The sequence below is a fragment of the Erythrolamprus reginae genome, chromosome 2 (genome assembly GCF_031021105.1).
Source record: "Erythrolamprus reginae isolate rEryReg1 chromosome 2, rEryReg1.hap1, whole genome shotgun sequence".
Classification (NCBI taxonomy): Eukaryota; Metazoa; Chordata; class Lepidosauria; order Squamata; family Dipsadidae; genus Erythrolamprus; species Erythrolamprus reginae.
The window spans coordinates 355,276,892-355,292,049 of record NC_091951.1 but is presented as its reverse complement, the minus strand read 5'-3'; the positions used below and the strand labels follow the sequence as shown (position 1 = coordinate 355,292,049).

General features: G+C 44.5%; 1 long non-coding RNA gene across 1 annotated transcript; it reads right to left on the bottom strand.

Moving 5' to 3' along the window:
- Positions 1-8,854: 8,854 nt before the first annotated feature.
- Positions 8,855-10,973, bottom strand: LOC139159075 (uncharacterized). The gene is made up of 2 exons (XR_011557802.1): positions 10,841-10,973; positions 8,855-9,350 (listed from the first exon to the last, which is right to left on the bottom strand). It is a non-coding gene; the product is annotated as an uncharacterized lncRNA (long non-coding RNA).
- Between the last annotated feature and the right edge of the window lie 4,185 nt (positions 10,974-15,158).

Sequence of the window (15,158 nt, the reverse complement as noted above, 5' to 3'; positions counted from 1 at the left end):
GGGAAAACTGCCCTCCGGTGCTCACATCCTGTATTGCAGGCACCAAAAGAAATCTATAGGATTTAGTTTTTATTATCTGATATCTTTATTATTAACGCCTTATTAATATTAACAAGCGATGATGCGGGTTTGCTACATCAAAGGAATGGGGGAGCAATCCTGAAAGGCAAGGAGGGTGGGGGCAATTCTAATCTCTGGGGAGAGTTGGTTCCAGACGGCCGGGGCCTCCACAGAGAAGGTCCCGCCATCAAATTAACCCCGCTATGCCTGATTCAGCATTGTTAATGATGGGAAACCTGCCCTCCGGTGGTCACATCCGGTATTTTGCGGAGGCAAAAAGAAATCTATTGGATTGTAATTTTATTATCCGATATCTTTATTATTAACGCCTTATTAATATTAACAAGCGATGATGCGGGTTTGCTACATCAAAGGAATGGGGGAGCAATCCTGAAAAGGAAGGAGGGTGGGGGCAATTCTAATCTCTGGGGAGAGTTTGTTCCAGAGGGCCGGGGCCTCCACAGAGAAGGTCCCGCCATCACATTAACCCTGCTATGCCTGATTCAGCATTGTTAATGATGGGAAACCTGCCCTCCGGTGGTCACATCCGGTATTTTGCGGAGGCAAAAAGAAATCTATTGGATTTTAATTTTATTATCCGATATCTTTATTATTAACGCCTTATTAATATTAACAAGCGATGATGCGGGTTTGCTACATCAAAGGAATGGGGGAGCAATCCTGAAAGGCAAGGAGGGTGGGGACAATTCTAATCTCTGGGGAGAGTTGGTTCCAGACGGCCGGGGCCTCCACAGAGAAGGTCCCGCCATCACATTAACCCCGCTATGCCTGATTCAGCATTGTTAATGATGGGAAACCTGCCCTCCGGTGGTCACATCCGGTATTTTGCGGAGGCAAAAAGAAATCTATTGGATTGTAATTTTATTATCCGATATCTTTATTATTAACGCCTTATTAATATTAACAAGCGATGATGCGGGTTTGCTACATCAAAGGAATGGGGGAGCAATCCTGAAAAGGAAGGAGGGTGGGGGCAATTCTAATCTCTGGGGAGAGTTGGTTCCAGACGGCCGGGGCCTCCACAGAGAAGGTCCCGCCATCACATTAACCCTGCTATGCCTGATTCAGCATTGTTAATGATGGGAAACCTGCCCTCCGGTGGTCACGTCCGGTATTTTGCGGAGGCAAAAAGAAATCTATTGGATTTTAATTTTATTATCCGATATCTTTATTATTAACGCCTTATTAATATTAACAAGCGATGATGCGTGTTTGCTACATCAAAGGAATGGTGGAGCAATCCTGAAAGGCAAGGAGGGGGGGACAATTCTAATCTCTGGGGGGAGTTTGTTCCAGAGGGCCGGGGCCGCCAGAAGGAAGGTCCCGCCATCACATTAACCCCGCTATGCCTGATTCAGCATTGCTAATGATAGAAAGCTGCCCTCCAGTGGTCACGTCCGGTATTTTGCGGAGGCAAAAAGAAATCTATTGGATTTTAATTTTACAGTATTATCTGATATCTTTATTATTAACGCCTTATTAATATTAACAAGCGATGATGCGGGTTTGCTACATCAAAGGAATGGGGGAGTAATCCTGAAAGGCAAGGAGGGTGGGGGCAATTCTAATCTCTGGGGGGAGTTGGTTCCAGAGGGCCGGGCCCTCCACAGAGAAGGTCCCGCCATCACATTAACCCCGCTATGCCTGATTCAGCATTGTTAATGCTAGAAACCTGCCCTCCGGTGGTCACGTCCGGTATTTTGCGGAGGCAAAAAGAAATCTATTGGATTTTAATTTTATTATCCGATATCTTTATTATTAACGCCTAATTAATATTAACAAGCGATGATGCAGGTTTGCTACATCAAAGGAATGGGGGAGCAATCCTGAAAGAGAAGGAGGGTGGGGGCAATTCTAATCTCTGGGGGGAGTTGGTTCCAGAGGGCCGGGGCCGCCACAGAGAAGGTCCCGCCATCACATTAACCCCGCTATGCCTGATTCAGCATTGTTAATGATGGGAAACCTGCCCTCCGGTGGTCACGTCCGGTATTTTGCGGAGGCAAAAAGAAATCTATTGGATTGTAATTTTATTATCCGATATCTTTATTATTAACGCCTTATTAATATTAACAAGCGATGATGCGGGTTTGCTACATCAAAGGAATGGGGGAGCAATCCTGAAAGGCAAGGAGGGTGGGGGCAATTCTAATCTCTGGGGAGAGTTGGTTCCAGACGGCCGGGGCCTCCACAGAGAAGGTCCCGCCATCACATTAACCCCGCTATGCCTGATTCAGCATTGTTAATGATGGGAAACCTGCCCTCCGGTGGTCACGTCCGGTATTTTGCGGAGGCAAAAAGAAATCTATTGGATTTTAATTTTATTATCCGATATCTTTATTATTAACGCCTAATTAATATTAACAAGCGATGATGCGAGTTTGCTACATCAAAGGAATGGGGGAGCAATCCTGAAAGGCAAGGAGGGTGGGGGCAATTCTAATCTCTGGGGGGAGTTGGTTCCAGAGGGCCGGGGCCGCCACAGAGAAGGTCCCGCCATCACATTGACCCTGCTATGCCTGATTCAGCATTGTTAATGATAGAAAGCTGCCCTCCGGTGGTCACGTCCGGTATTTTGCGGAGGCAAAAAGAAATCTATTGGATTTTAATTTTACAGTATTATCTGATATCTTTATTATTAACGCCTTATTAATATTAACAAGCGATGATGCGGGTTTGCTACATCAAAGGAATGGGGGAGCAATCCTGAAAGAGAAGGAGGGTGGGGGCAATTCTAATCTCTGGGGGGAGTTGGTTCCAGAGGGCCGGGGCCGCCACAGAGAAGGTCCCGCCATCACATTAACCCCGCTATGCCTGATTCAGCATTGTTAATTATGGGAAACCTGCCCTCCGGTGGTCACGTCCGGTATTTTGCGGAGGCAAAAAGAAATCTATTGGATTTTAATTTTATTATCCGATATCTTTATTATTAACGTCTTATTAATATTAACAAGCGATGATGCAGGTTTGCTACATCAAAGGAATGGGGGAGCAATCCTGAAAGAGAAGGAGGGTGGGGGCAATTCTAATCTCTGGGGAGAGTTGGTTCCAGACGGCCGGGGCCTCCACAGAGAAGGTCCCGCCATCACATTGACCCTGCTATGCCTGATTCAGCATTGTTAATGATAGAAAGCTGCCCTCCGGTGGTCACGTCCGGTATTTTGCGGAGGCAAAAACAAATCTATTGGATTTTAATTTTATTATCCGATATCTTTATTATTAACGCCTTATTAATATTAACAAGCGATGATGCGGGTTTGCTACATCAAAGGAATGGGGGAGCAATCCTGAAAGGCAAGAAGGGTGGGGGCAATTCTAATCTCTGGGGGGAGTTGGTTCCAGAGGGCCGGGGCCGCCAGAGAAGGTCCCGCCATCACATTAACCCCGCTATGCCTGATTCAGCATTGTTAATGATAGAAAGCTGCCCTCCAGTGGTCACGTCCGGTATTTTGCTTAGGCAAAAAGAAATCTATTGGATTGTAATTTTATTATCCGATATCTTTATTATTAACGCCTTATTAATATTAACAAGCGATGATGCGGGTTTGCTACATCAAAGGAATGGGGGAGCAATCCTGAAAGAGAAGGAGGGTGGGGGCAATTCTAATCTCTGGGGGGAGTTGGTTCCAGAGGGCCGGGGCCACCACAGAGAATGTCCCGCCATCACATTCACCCTGCTATGCCTGATTCAGCATTGTTAATGATGGGAAAACTGCCCTCCGGTGCTCACATCCTGTATTGCGGGCGCCAAAAGAAATCTATAGGATTTAGATTTTATTATCTGATATCTTTATTATTAACGCCTTATTAATATTAACAAGCGATGATGCCGGTTTGCTACATCAAAGGAATGGGGGAGCAATCCTGAAAGAGAAGGAGGGTGGGGGCAATTCTAATCTCTGGGGGGAGTTGGTTCCAGAGGGCCGGGGCCGCCAGAGAAGGTCCCGCCATCACATTAACCCCGCTATGCCTGATTCAGCATTGTTAATGATAGAAACCTGCCCTCCGGTGGTCACGTCCGGTATTTTGCGGAGGCAAAAAGAAATCTATTGGATTGTAATTTTATTATCCGATATCTTTATTATTAACGCCTTATTAATATTAACAAGCGATGATGCGGGTTTGCTACATCAAAGGAATGGGGGAGCAATCCTGAAAGGCAAGGAGGGTGGGGGCAATTCTAATCTCTGGGGAGAGTTGGTTCCAGACGGCCGGGGCCTCCACAGAGAAGGTCCCGCCATCACATTAACCCCGCTATGCCTGATTCAGCATTGTTAATGATGGGAAACCTGCCCCCCGGTGGTCACGTCCGGTATTTTGCGGAGGCAAAAAGAAATCTATTGGATTGTAATTTTATTATCCGATATCTTTATTATTAACGCCTAATTAATATTAACAAGCGATGATGCGGGTTTGCTACATCAAAGGAATGGGGGAGCAATCCTGAAAGGCACGGAGGGTGGGGGCAATTCTAATCTCTGGGGAGAGTTGGTTCCAGAGGGCCGGGGCCTCCACAGAGAAGGTCCCGCCATCACATTAACCCCACTATGCCTGATTCAGCATTGTTAATGATGGGAAACTTGCCCTCCGGTGGTCATGTCCGGTATTTTGCGGAGGCAAAAAGAAATCTATTGGATTGTAATTTTATTATCCGATATCTTTATTATTAACGCCTAATTAATATTAACAAGCGATGATGCGGGTTTGCTACATCAAAGGAATGGGGGAGCAATCCTGAAAGGCACGGAGGGTGGGGGCAATTCTAATCTCTGGGGAGAGTTGGTTCCAGAGGGCCGGGGCCTCCACAGAGAAGGTCCCGCCATCACATTAACCCCACTATACCTGATTCAGCATTGTTAATGATGGGAAACTTGCCCTCCGGTGGTCACGTCCGGTATTTTGCGGAGGCAAAAAGAAATCTATTGGATTTTAATTTTATTATCCAATATCTTTATTATTAACGCCTAATTAATATTAACAAGCGATGATGCAGGTTTGCTACATCAAAGGAATGGGGGAGCAATCCTGAAAGGCAAGGAGGGTGGGGGCAATTCTAATCTCTGGGGGGAGTTGGTTCCAGAGGGCCGGGGCCGCCACAGAGAAGGTCCCGCCGTCACATTGACCCTGCTGTGCCTGATTCAGCATTGTTAATGATGGGAAAACTGCCCTCCGGTGGTCACCTCCGGTATTGCGGACGCTAAAAGAAATCTATTGGATTTTAATTTTATTATCCGATATCTTTATTATTAATGCCGTATTAATATTAACAAGCGATGATGTGGTTCACTATATCAAAGGAATGGGGGAGCAATCCTGAAAGGCAAGGAGGGTGGGGGCAATTCTAATCTCTGGGGAGAGGTGGTCCCAGAGGGCCGGGGCCGCCACAGAGAAGGTCCCGCCATCACATTCACCCTGCTATGCCTGATTCAGCATTGTTAATGATGGGAAAACTGCCCTCCGGTGCTCACATCCTGTATTGCGGGCGCCAAAAGAAATCTATAGAATTTAGATTTTATTATCCGATATCTTTATTATTAATGCCTTATTATTAACAAGCGATGATGCGGTTCGCTACATCGAAGGAATGGGGGAGCAATCCTGAAAGGCAAGGAGGGTGGGGGCAATTCTAATCTCTGGGGGGAATTGGTTCCAGAGGGCCGGGGCCGCCACAGAGAAGGTCCCTCCATCACATTGACCCTGCTCTGCCTGATTCAGCATTGTTAATGATGGAAAACTGCCCTCCGGTGGCCACGTCCGGTATTGCGGACGCCAAAAGAAATCTATTGCATTTTAATATTATTATCCGATATCTTTATTATTAATGCCTTATTAATATTAACAAGCGGTGATGCGGTTCGCTACATGAAAGGAATGGGGGAGCAATCCTGAAAAGCAAGGAGGGTGGGGGCAATTCTAATCTCTGGGGGGAGTTGAAAACTGCCCTCTGGTGGTCACATCCGGTATCGCGGACACAAAAAGAAATCTACTTTTTAAATTGGATTTTAATTTTATTATCCTATATCTTTATTATTAATGCCTTATTAATATGAATAAGCGATGATGTGGTTTGCTACAACAAAGGAATAGGGGAGTAATCCTGCAAAAGCCTTAAACGCAGTTAAGAAGGGCTGTGATCATCATCGCCATCATCATAATTATTTATTTATTTATTTATTTAATCATTTGTTTATTTAATCGTTTACTTATTGGATTTAAGACTCGGGGCGGCTAACAGCAGTCAGAAAACAGTGTACAATTATAATCCAATACTAATAACGAATTAAAAACCCCTTAATATAAACAACCAAATATACATACAAACATACCATGCATAAAATTGCAAATGTCTCGGGGGGAAAAGGAATCTTAATTGCCCCGTGCCTGGCGGCAGAGGTGGGGTTTGAGTAGCTTACGAAAGGCAAGGAGGGTGGGGGCAATTGTAATCGCTGGGGGGAGTTGGTTCCAGAGGGCCGGGGCCGCCACAGAGAAGGTCCCACCATCACATTAACCCTGCTATGCCTGATTCAGCATTGTTAATGATAGAAAACTGCCCTCCGGTGATCACATCCGGTATTGCGGACACAAAAAGAAATCTACTTTTTAAATTGGATTTTAATTTTATTATCCTATATCTTAATTATTAATGCCTTATTAATATTAATAGGCGATGATACGGTTTGCTACATCAAAGGGATGGGGCAGTAATCCTGCAAAAGCCTTAAACCCAGTTAAGAAGGGCTATGATGGCCTCAATATGAATCATAGGTTTTTAAGAACGAAGTCGGCAGCCATGCAATTATTATTGTTACTTGTAGTAGTAGTATTAGTAGTAGTATTACTCTTATTATCAACATCAACATCATCATCATTATTATTTTTTTATTATTATTATTATTATTATTATTATTATTATTATTATTATATTTGTGTTCTGCCTTTCTACGAAGACTCAGAGAATTACTTAAAGGCACTGAACAAAGTGATTTTTTTATGGAATTCCCATGGTCCCGTATTCAAAATTGCGATGATTGGCAACTAGCGTGAGCAACTAACATGCTCACGTGTCCCCTTTTGGGTCTTGTCTATTGGGAAAAATGTGCAGCTCAATTGTCATAAGCCGAGGACTTAACGTTGGTGGGATTCAGCCGCTTCTCTCAGGATAGCACGAACGGCTGGGGGCTCTGCCCACCCATCCCGACGTCATGCGCACACTCGCTTTTGTGAACCGGTAGGGAAGGGAAGGGAATCCCACTTCTGGAGGACTAGCTGCGTATTGGACACGAAAACCGCCAGGGATTTGTGAAGGTACTACAAAAATGATCACTTTATTATATAAAACAGGATGTTGGCTAAGTCCCCAGCTCTACCGTTTCCCTAATGAAGAAAGTCCGCACCCGCCTCTCTCCTAGCAGAATGAAATATTAAAAAGACAAAACGTTGATGGAAGGCGAATCTCCCCACGCAGATAGAAACGTAAAAACATAGAAGTCTGAAGGCAGAAAAAGACCTCGTGGCCCGTCTAGTCTGTCCTTATACTATTTTCTGTATTTTATCTTAGGATGGATATATGTTTATCCCAGGCGTGTTTAAATTCAGTTACTCTGGATTTATCTACCACGTCTGCTGGAAGTTTGTTCCAAGGATCTACTACTCTTTCAGTGAAATAATATTTTCTCACGTTGCTTTTGATCTTTCCCCCAACTAACTTCAGATGGTGTCCCTTTGTTCTTGGCTTCGCTTTCCTATTAAAAACGCTTCCCTCCTGAACCTTGTTTAACCCTTTAACGTATTTAAATATTTCGATCCTGTCCCCCCTTTTCCTTCTGTCCTCCAGACTAGACAGATTGAGTTCGTGAAGTCTTTCCTGATACGTCTTCTGCTTAAGACCTTCCACCGTTCTTGTAGCCCGTCTTTGGACCCGTTCAATTTTGTCAATATCTTTTTGTAATTTCGTGCTATCTCCCCCCTACCGGTCTTCCGGAAACCCGTTAAGATCTGACTTTTCTGGCAGGTCTGGAATAGCATTGAACGTGGGGTGTGTATGGTTCTTTTAAAGACGTTACATTATTCTTATTGTATGACTGATATGTCCCGTCAACAAAACAATGTCGTTTGGCGGGCCCCAGGGGAAGAGCCTTCTCTGTGGTGGCCCCGCCCCTCTGGAACCGACTCCCCACGGAGATTAGAATTGCCCCCACCCTCCTCGCCTTTCGTAAGCTCCTTAAAACCCACCTCTGCCGTCAGGCGTGGGGGAACTGAGATATTCTTTCCCCCTTGGCCTTTACAATTTATGCATGGTATGTTTGTTTGTATGTATGTTTGGTGTCACAAATAAGGTTTTTTTAATTGTTTTAGTATTAGTTTTTAGTATTGGATTTACCTGATGTTTTGTACTATTGTTGTTAGCCGCCCCGAGTCTACGGAGAGGGGCGGCATAAAAATGCAATCAATCAATCAATCAATCAATCAATAATGTCATTTTCATTTAATACTGTTCTATTTATACCACGTTAGCCTCTCTGAATCCGCTTTGGAATGAGCGGCGTATAAATACGATCGATCCACGCATTCCTGCATCGATAAATAAATACAAAAAACACTAACCTTTCCCCAAAGATGCAAAAAGGGAATTCTGCATCTATTACTTATGCGTAACTGTGCCGGAGACCTGTTCCCCAAATTTGGGAGAGAAAACCTGGACCTTTACTTTTCCCGGGGGCTTCTCGCCCTTGGAAAAATACAAAGAGCTCTTCAAAATAAATAAAAGAAACTTGCATTGACTAAAAACAAAGCGTATTTATTGCAAAGAAATAAGAATAACGGTTTACAAAGTGAGATGGATCTTTTAGCTTCGCTGAGCTTTCAGCCAAAGCCGTTCCTGAAAGCCGTCTCCTTTCTGTTCTCTGCTCCACCCCACCACATCTCGATAGTGGAAAGAAGCAAATTCTTCATCGGCTGGGTTGAAGCTCTTTCTCTGGCTCCTTCGTAGCGGTGTGGGCTCGCTCCGTTTGCGCTGAATCCCTGAAAAATACTTCTAACGCCTTCTGAAGAAGACTCTGGACAAATGCCTTTTATCCTCATTTTAGAAAAAAAGAAACGGAAAACAAACGTTATTCTTCTACCTTTCCTAGGTCAGGGGAACCACGGTGGTCTTCTCCTCTGCCTAACCCCGGGGACGGCCGATGGATGTGGGGTCAGCTGATGGATGTGGGGTCTTTCTGGTCTGCTATGACTTCAGAGGCCGGTATCTATAACGACGGACCGAGTGGCACCTGTTAAGAAATGTTATAGAAAACACCCGCTCCTTGCCTTTAAAGGCCCAGCTCTCCCCGTGCCACGCAAAGGACGGGATGGTCATCTTGCCGGCGACACGCTAGGCGGGCTGATGTAACGTCGCCTCAGTAGGATTCCGCCTGCATCCCTCGAGTGGCCGGGTTCCAGAATTTGGGAGAAAAGAGTGTTATATGATATTGGAACCATCCTGTGCTTTAAAGTGAGTCTTGAATATTGGTAAGAACCAGTAGACGAGCGGCTAAATAGAAACGACTTTATTCCGTTACAATGAGAAAATGCGCAACAAGTAAAAACCCAATGGCGCGGTAAAAATCTCTGGGAGGCTGTGCTCTCCTGGCTCTCGAATATCCGCTCTCCCCGGCTGTGACCGATCAAACGGTTCGGCTCTCCGCCTGGCAATTGACCGGTTCGTGCTAGGATGGGATGCCCCTCCCCGCGTGGCAGCTTTAACTCTTGAAGGATTCCTTCTGTCCCTGCGTTGCCACCCCCGGGCCTCCTGTTGCCCTAGGAATGTTATTAAGGAGTTTAATAATAAATATACAGAATAATAAACTTAAAATGCGTTAAGAGGGTTGATTCCTTTTTCTCTCCCATATTCCTTTTTTGACAATAGAATGGCAGAGTCTTCTGTCCCTTGGCCTCAATATTAAATCCTGAAACCGAAAACTCTGCCCTTCTGTGGTCAAAACAGATATTGCAGCCACACAAAGGAATCGACCTTTTTAATCGGATTTTAAAGTTATTCTGTATATTTTTAAAGTATTATCAATTTTAATAGGTTAATGGGAGGTGCAAGCCTTGAAACAAGTTAAAGCCTAGGATGCCTATTAATACTAATGATGTTTTAATAATAAAGGATAATCGCTCTTCACACAAAAATAACACAAAACCTACACAACTGACTCTTACATAAGATGACCAGATTTTAACATTGGTAAAGCGGGACACCATTGACTGCCGGGGGTGTGTGTGTGTGTGAGTCTATGAAATAAATTATTTACCTAAATTATCTGAGACGAGGAGAGCGTGTATATGTCGTGGAAGAGAACCAGCTGGTACTTTTCGCTCCGCTGGGTCAATGAATTTTGACCTTACTACGTGATTTATGCAATTAATATCAATTTTGGGTTTAGAACCTGTTTTTTTCTTTTATATATTATTATTATTATTATTATTATTATTCTGCCCTTTTTCTCTCGGTTGGGGTCAATGAATTTTGATGTTACTACGTGGTTTATGCAATTAATATCAATATTTGGTTTGGGACCTGGTTTTTTCTTTTATATATCATAAATAGGATGCAATAGGACAGGGGTAGGATTATTCAATCTATGATTAAGCAATTCTTAATTTAATATGTATAGAGACAGAAATAATTTAAGTGCGAGGTCTAATGATTTTAGGGAGGAAGACATCCAACTACGGGAGGAAGAAACAGCACTAAAAATGAAAAGGCACAAGAAATAACCTTTCCCCACAGCTCTCCACCGGCGGTTCACACGCTCTGCAGGGGTCCTTCAGCTCCCACGGCCGGTCAATTGCAGAGACATCGGCCAAGCTGCTCCGGCGCTGCTCTTAAACGTCATCAACCAGCCTTCCTCACAGCTGAGAGGGAATGGAGAAGAGGGCGGGGTTTCCAAAGGGGGGACAGGAAACTGACAGGAGGTGAGCAATGCTGCCAAAGGAAGTTGGTGAGGGATGCCAGGAGAAGAGCACACATGAAGTCAGAGTTGGTAAGGGATGCCAGGAGAAGGGCACACAGGAAGTCGGCCATGCTTAGAAGGGTGATGCCAAAGGAAGTTGGTGGGGGATGCCAGAACAAGCGCACACACGAAGTCAGAGTTGGTCAGGGATGCCAAAAGAAGGGCACACAGGAAGTCGGCCATGCTTAGAAGGGCGATTCCAAATGAAGTTGGTAAGGGAATGCCAGAAGGGCACAAAGGAACTGCGGCCTTCCCCCCCGCCTCGCTATCCCTATTTGAGCCTTAATGATAGAAAACTGCCGTCCTGTGGTCAAATTCGGTATTGCAGCCACAGAAATAAATACACTTTTTCAATTGGATTTTAACGTTATTATCCTGTATCTTTATTATCAATGCCATATTAATATTAACAGGCGATGATGCATTTTGATAAATCAAAGGAATTGGGAATAATCCTGTAAAAGCCTGAAACCCAGTTAAGAAGGGCTGTGATGGCCTAAATATGAATCATAGGTTTTTAAGAAAGAAGTTGGCAGCCATGCAGACAATTATTATTGTTATTTGTAGTAGTAGTAGTAGTAGTAGTAGTAGTAGTACTCTTATTATTATTATCAACATCATCATCATTATTTTTATTATTATTATTATTATTATTATTATTATTATTATTATTATTATATTTGTATTCTGCCCTTCTCCGAAGACTCAGAGAATTATTTAGTGAAAGGCACTGAAGAAAGTGATAATTTTCTCTCGGTTGGGGTCAATGAATTTTGATGTTACTACGTGGTTTATGCAATTAATATCAATATTTGGTTTGGGACCTGGTTTTTTCTTTTATATATCATAAATAGGATGCAATAGGACAGGGGTAGGATTATTCAATCTATGATTAAGCAATTCTTAATTTAATATCTATAGAGACAGAAATAATTTAAGTGTGAGGTCTAAATAGAATACAGTATTTACCACTAGCTCTACTGATTTTAGGGAGGAAGACATCCAACAACAGCACTAAAAATGAAAAGGCACAAGAAATAACCTTTTCCCACAGCTCTCCACCACCGGCGGTTCGCAAGCTCTGCAGGGGTCCTTCAGCTCCCACCGCCGCGTCAATTGCAGAGACATGGGTCAAGCTGCTCGGAGCTGCTCTTAAACGTCATCAACACATGAAGTCAGAGTTGGTGAGGGATGCCAGGAGAAGGACACACAGGAAGTCGGCCATGCTTAGAAGGGCGATGCCAAAGGAAGTTGGTAAGGGATGCCAAGAGAAGGACACACAGGAAGTCGGCCATGCTTACAAGGTCACTACCAAAGGAAGTTGGTGAGGGATGCCAGAACAAGCGCACACACGAAGTCAGAGTTGGTCAGGGATGCCAGGAGAAGGGCACACAGGAAGTCGGCCATGCTTAGAAGGTCACTCCAAAGGAAGTTGGTGAGGGATGCCAGAAGGGCACAAAGGAACTGCGGCCTTTCCCCACCCCCACCCCCCCTATCCCTATTTGAGCCTTAATGATAGAAAACTGCCGTCCGGTGGTCAAATCCGGTATTGCAGCTACAGAAAGAAATCCACTTTTTAAATCGTATTTTAACGTTATTATCCTCTATCTTTATTATCAATGCCATATTAGTATTAAAAGGCGATGATGCATTTTGCTAAATCAAAGGAATGGGGAATAATCCTGTAAAAGCCTGAAACCCAGTTAAGAAGGGCTGTGATGGCCTGAATATGAATCGTAAGTTTTTAATAAAGAAGTAAATAAACAATTATCTGCAGCCATGCAGACAATTATTATTGTTATTTGCAGTAGTAGTACTAGTACTCTTATTATTATTATTATTATTATTATTATTATTATTATTATTATATTTGTGTTCTGCCCTTCTACGAAGACTCAGAGAAATACTTAGGGAAAGGCACTGAACAAAGTGATTTTTTTATGGCATTCCCATGGTCACGTGTTCAAAATTGCGATGCTTGGCAACTAGCATGTGTTTATATCATGCTCACGTGTCCGCTTTTGGGTCTTGTCTATTGGGAAAAATGTGGAGCTCAATTGTCATAAGCCGAGGACTTAACAGTGGTGGGATTCAGCCGCTTCTCTTGGGATAGCATGAACGGCTGGGGGCTCTGCCCACCCATCCCAACGTCATGCGCTCGCTCGCTTTTGTGAACTGGTAGGGAAGGGAAGGGAATCCCACTTCTGGAGGACTACCTGCGTATTCGACACAAACAGCCGCCAGGGGTTTGTGAAGGTATTACAAAAATAATAACTTTATTATATAAAACAGGATGTTGGCTAAGTCCCCAGCTCTACCATTTCCCTAATGAAGAAAGTCGGCACTCACCTCTCTCCTAACAGAATGAAATATTATAGGAAATATTAAAAAGACAGAACATTGATGGAAGGCGAATCTCCCCACGCAGATAGAAACGTACAAACATAGAAGTCTGAAAGCAGAAAAAGACCTCATGGCCCATCTAGTCTGCCCTTATACTATTTTCTGTATTTTATCTTAGGATGGATCTATGTTTATACCAGGCATGTTTAAATTCAGTTACTGTGGATTTATCTACCATGTCTGCTGGAAGTTTGTTCCAAGGATCTACTACTCTTTCAATAAAATAATATTTTCTCACGTTGCTTTTGATCTTTCCCCCAACTAACTTCAGATTGTGTCCCCTTGTTCTTGTGTTCACTTTCCTATTAAAAACACTTCTCTCCTGGACCTTATTTAACCCTTTAACGTTTTTAAATGTTTCAATCGTGTCCCCCCTTTTCCTTCTGTCCTCCAGACCAGTGTTTCCCAACCTTTTTTGAGCCGCGGCACATAATTCATGTTTTCAAAATTCTGGGGAACACTGAAGGGGGGGGGGGGCGGGGGAGCTAAAGAAAAGTTTGGACAAAAAAATATCTCTTCCTCCATTTCACTCTATTTCTCCCTCCCTCTTTCTCTCTCTTCCTTCCCTTCTTTCTCTCCATCCCTCTTTCTTTCTTTCTTCCTCTCTTTTTTGCTCTCTTTCTCTCTCCCTCCTTCCCTCCCTCTATGTCTTTCCCTCTCCCTCCTTTCTTTATCTCTCTCTCTTGCTTTCTTTCCCTCTCTTTCTCTTTCTTTCTCTCATTCTCTCTCCCCTCCTTTTTCTCTCTCTCTCTTTTTCTCTCGTTCACCACGCCAGCAACAGAGAGAAAAAGAAAGAGCGAGAGAGAGACGGAGAGAGAGTGGAGTGCGCAGCAGCCATCAGCCTCCTCGCCCTCCGAGACGTCCCCAGCGCCCGGCCTCGCGCCGCCTGCCGTTAGCCCGGCCGAAAGCCACACAGTCCCGGACTCCCGGATCGCTCGCTTCTCCGGCCAGCGCGGCGCTTTCCTGGGCAGATGGCTTTGCTGACTGGAGAAGCGAGCGATCCGGGAGTCCGGGACTGTGTGGCTTTGTGCCATGAAGAGAAAACGGCAGCAGGGAAAAGTCGGCCGTTTTCTCTTCATGGCGCAAAGCCACACAGTCCCGGACTCCCGGATTGCTCGCCCCAAGGCAGGAGGCGGCGGAGGAGGAGAGTGGGCGGATCGGGCGGGCAATGGGGCAGGGAGGTGCGGCAGTAGGTGCCTCCGGCCAAACGCGCCCCTGGCTTCTCCGCCCTGCCCCATTGCCCGCCCGATCCGCCCACTCTCCTCCGCTGCCTCTCGCCGCGGCACACCTGACGGTGTCTCGCTGCACACTAGTGTGCCGCGGCACACCGGTTGGGAAACGCTGCTCCAGACTATACAGATTGAGTTCATGAAGTCTTTCCTGATACGTTTTATGCTTAAGACCTTCCACCGTTCTTGTAGCCCGTCTTTGGACCCCTTCAATTTTGTCAATAACTTTTTGCAATTTCCCCCCTACCGGTCTTCCGGAAACCGGTTAAGATCTGACCTTTCTGGCTGGTCTGGAATTGCATTGACCGTGGTGTGTGTATGGTTCTTTTTAAGACATTACATTATTCTTATTGCATTACTGATTTTATTATGTCATTTTCATTTAATACTGTTCTATTTATACCACGTTAGCCGCTTTGGAATGAGCGGTGTATAAATACTATCGATCCAC